The sequence below is a fragment of the Octopus sinensis genome, unplaced genomic scaffold (genome assembly GCF_006345805.1).
Source record: "Octopus sinensis unplaced genomic scaffold, ASM634580v1 Contig12574, whole genome shotgun sequence".
NCBI classification, from domain to species: domain Eukaryota; kingdom Metazoa; phylum Mollusca; class Cephalopoda; order Octopoda; family Octopodidae; genus Octopus; species Octopus sinensis.
The window spans coordinates 1-5000 of NW_021832617.1; the positions used below are offsets into that span (position 1 = coordinate 1).

At 35.9% G+C, this 5000-nt stretch overlaps 1 long non-coding RNA gene across 1 annotated transcript in view; it reads right to left on the minus strand.

Moving 5' to 3' along the window:
* Positions 1 to 3835: 3835 nt before the first annotated feature.
* LOC118761359 overlaps positions 3836 to 5000 on the minus strand; it is an 11481-nt gene continuing 10316 nt past the window's right edge. The window contains exon 4 of the long non-coding RNA XR_004997314.1: positions 3836 to 4053. This is a non-coding gene — a long non-coding RNA (uncharacterized LOC118761359). The remainder of the gene's footprint in view (positions 4054 to 5000) is intronic.

The following is a 5000-nucleotide window of genomic DNA, read 5'->3' on the forward strand; positions in this document are numbered from 1 at the left end:
CACACACACACACACACACACACACACACATACACAAATACATGCACACATATGCAATACATACATATACATACACGCAAACACCCTAGCGTCACACATGTTTATTAGTTTTTGTTCAGGTGTGACATCTCGGTCATTTTTTTCTTTTCATGGAATATTGTATTAAAAGGCCTTCCTTTTCCAAATGGCATTCTGTGATTTCAGCGACGTGCCGCTACTATAAATAACAGACTAAATGACCATATCCATGCTTCAAATTATAAATCTTTCTTTCTTTTATGTACAATATATTCGTGGACGGAAAAAAGAGAGATCGGTACGACTATTTTCAACTTTGCAACCGTGTATACTATCTCTCTCTGTCTCTGTCTGTCTGTCTGACTGTCTCTCTCTCTCTCTCTCCTCTTCCTCTCTCTCTCTCTCTCTATATATATATATATATATATATATATATATATATATATATATATATACATATGCATATACATATACATATATACATACATATATACATGCATAAATAATAAATAATAGATAAATAAATAAAATATAAATGCGCCCTTTCAAAGTCTAGCCAGGCTCATGGGCGCGGTTTACCGGTTTCTATGGCGTATGCGTTTCCCAGCTGGACAGGACGCCAGTCCATCGCAACGTTGCTCATTTTTGCCAGCTGAGTGGACTGGAGCAACGTGAAATGAAGTGTTTTGCTCAAGAACACAACGCGTACCCAGTCCAGGAATCGAAACCACAACCTCATTTTGTTAATGAGTGATGGCGCTCCTTTTCCTTTCAATGGCAAGGTGAATCAACATAACTGTCGCTATTGGGCTCTTGAAAATCCGAGAGAACTCGGCTATATATACATATATACATATATGTATATATTATATATATATATACATATGTATTCATATATGTATATATAAATATATATATATTTTTTATATATAGAGGGCATTATTATACATACATGCCACACGCTACGAGGGACATTAGTCATTTCTACCAAAAATTTTACTAATCCTACCCAATGCAATTTTTTCAAAGCAAGACATTTAAAAAATGAATTTAGTCTTGTATCACCTGTGATTTCGTACTTACCGCATTTGCGACCGTAACCGCAGTTGCGTCTGTCCTCATCAGCAAGACTGATTCTGAACATATCATAAATAAACGACCCCGTACCGTCAAGACCGAACAACTAACTGTTCAACCCCAACGAAGCACATGGGGGAGTTTACATATAATACATCCGGTAAATGGCAGGCTTCTTCGAATTGCATTTCGGTTAGGAAAAGTTTTTTCGGAATAAAATTATTTAACAATTAAGGATAACCTCCTACTAAGGAATCTTAAGAAATTATCAGGTAGATAGCGTAATTTTTGGTAGAAATGACTAATGTCCCTCGTAGCGTGTGGCATGTATGTATAATAATGCCCTCTATATATAAATTAATATGTTCAATAAGAAAGAATTATTTTCGAAATTTTTCTCTTATGAGGTTTTTCACGCTATCTACCTGATAATTTCTTGTTAAGATTCCTTAGTAGGAGGTTATCCTTAATTGTTAAATAAAGTTATATATATATATATATATATATATATGTATGTATGTATATAAGTTTATATATATAAGTTTATATATATCACCGTGATCACCGTGACCGACCAGGCTATCAGATGTTGCTACACATCGCTGGTCACAAGGCGCTTCGCGTTGTTTTAACCCTCAAATGACGCCACCCCGCTGGCTAAGCGAGCAGGCTAACAGAAGAAAGAGTGAGAGAAAGTTGTGGCGAAAGAATACAGGGGGGATCGCCACTACCCCCTGCCGGAGTTTCGTGGAGCTTTAGATGCTTTCGCTCAATAAACACTCACAACGCCCGGTCTGGGAATCGAAACCGCGATCCTACGACCACGAGTCCGCTGCCATAACCACTGGGCCATTGCACCTCCACACACACAGATATATATATATATATATATATACACACATACATGTGTAAAGTAATGAAGGAAGAAAGAGGGAATGAAAGAGTGAGAGAGAGAGAGAGAGAGAAAGAAAGAGAAGGAGAGAGAGAACAGAATAAGAGAATGTGAGAGCTACTGCATCGAATTCTCCATTATGCACACATGATCTTTACTTCTTCATATTATAAAATCTGGCGAAACTTAAGTGCACTATTTCAACAATTTGTTCTTTGCCGCTTGTATAAGTAGGTTTCGATCTCTCTGACCATTTCATTACATGTGTATGCCACGTTTATGATAATTATCTGTTCAATTCAAAGAACTTCAAATTCAATAACCAGAACTTCCTTCTCACACCATGAATAGCAGAAACAATATGATATAATTGGTATGATGACAAATTGGCCAAAATTCCAGCTACAAGATTTTGGAGAAAGAAAAGTGCAGGTGGAGAGAGGAATCCGAAGACATCGAGAGAGTGCTTCCTTTGTTGTAAGATATATAACTTCAACGATGCTAGATGAATAAACGGCTGTTGTGATTCCTTGCTAATTGAGGGTAAACTCACTAGGTGGCCTGAAATTAGTATATTACTGCGACACCTCGTGGATTAGTGCTTACTGAGTTTGGCTGGCGTTCGCAAGGTCTGGGTTGGATCTTTGAATTATTTTCTGGAACATTCTCACTTAAGAAAATGAAAACATGGCGTCAGGATTTTCAACAAAACACGGAATACTTAAACAGAATGGGGGAAATGTGTCCTTGTAAGAAGAGAGAGAAAGAGAAATTTACTACAAAATGACTCTGCTCTTACAAAATGCTGACTGATTTCAAAGGAGGAAACGACTCCATTGAATAAAACCAACACTAAAACTCAACCTCCACTACTACTACTGCTACTATCAATGCCATCTCCAAAAACAAACGACATTCACACTACAAAGACCACAAACCAACAACAACCTGCATCCAAACCAACAACAAACAGCGATAACCACAAAGTAACATGAATAACCCAAAAACCATAGACATACAAAACAAAGGAACTAATGAATCACACCCCCCCACACACACACGTACACACATAAACACAGTCGCATACTATGTATGTATTTATGTGTGCTTGAAAATAGTCAAACCAAATTTTTATCATTTCGAGCCACTCTACCAAATCCACTCACAAGGGTTTGGTCGGCCCGAGGCTATAGTAGAAGACACTTGCCCAAGGTGTCACGCGGTGGGAATGAACCCCAAACCATGTGGATGGTAAGCAAGCTACTTACCGCACAGCATTTGAATATTTCATGTAATTTTGTTTTTTTACATTCTGCATGCTTTTATATAATCCCACACTCTATCGTGCTGTAACGTACCCAATATTTTTGTGAATCGTTCATGGTTAATAAAGACAAAAAACAAAAACAATAACATCATTGTCATCATCGGATTTGCTCGCAACTTGGTGTGTGACTGAACACGTTTGAAGGTGGGCAGGAAGAAAATTGGTTCAAAGATCAACAAAAAAAAAAGATACTACAAAATGTAAATAGTATTTTTATGTAATTTTTATACATTCGAAGCTTAGATCCTGGGGGCGTTAAAATTCATTTTCCATTCATCCGAGGTCGATAGATTTGATATCATTCAACTTCTCTGCTCCGTTCTATTGTCTATAGCTTCATGGATATATATATGTAACCTGGTGCCCATGGAAGACTGCCATTTCACCATCATCGCCAACGTCATCATCATCATCATTATCATCATCGTTGCTATCGTTATCCACACAATTATCATTATTATTATTTATATTATTTTATATTTTAATTATATTTATGACTTCTTATAATGTCGGCAGTGCTGATCCTCTAAATAATACTCACTTCAGTCTCTGCGAACAATAGTCGTCACATCATCTAAAACACTCGACATTACATTCTCAGATAATCTAGACAAATTTTCTGGAGTCCAGAATCCGCCTCTGTATAACAGAACAGTCACCGATACAATGTAATTTATTGTTTAGGAAATGTAGACATTGTCAAAAATTGCAGACTTTGAAATCAAAGGAATCCAATTTCCTAAAAAGCCGAAAGGAAAAGAAAATTGAATGTCAATTAAAAGTGCAAAGAGAAGACATTGGTTTCTGCGTAAGTTTCCTGCTTGTAATATATGTAATGGGTAATTGCATTCTGCGCTGATCTAGAGGCCGCTTACAACAGAAAGGGATTTGTGTGTGATGTTAAATCGGAGTGAGGCGGGGTGGAGGTGGTGGTGGGGGTGTAGAGAAGAAGAAGAAGAAGAAGAAGAAGAAAGAAGAAGAAGAGGAGGAGGAATAAAAGCGACTTTAAAGAATTAATGACCCGCTATGTAGAATTGGAATGAAAAGTAGCATGTATTTCCTGGAGAGTTCTTTTAATTAAATTTCCAACTGACGCACACAGTATATACGTACATTCCACGTATGTATATAGATACATATAAATACATTCACACATGTATATATATATATATATATATATATACACACATATATACATATATATATACATATATACACACATATATATACATATATATATATATATATACACACATATATATATATACACACACACATATATATATATACGTATAAATATACACACAAAATATATATATACTCACACACATGCACTCACGTACATCTGTATGTGCACGTTCATATTTAGATACATGGACGCAGATACATGATCCTGTATGTACATATGTGCAATGTGTCCATGTATCAGCGTTTATATATATATATATATATATATATATATATATATATATATATATATATGTATATCCATATATAGATATGTCTGTGCGTTTGTGTGTGTGTATGTATGTATATGTATCAAATTATTTATCCCCCACCCTACGGTGGTCCAATTATTGAAACCAGTGAAAGAATGTGGGTGTGTGATTTTGTGTATTTATATAAGCACTCAGTTTGTATGTTTTTAACAAAGATAAACCGAGGATCATCGAGACCGACTCTTAT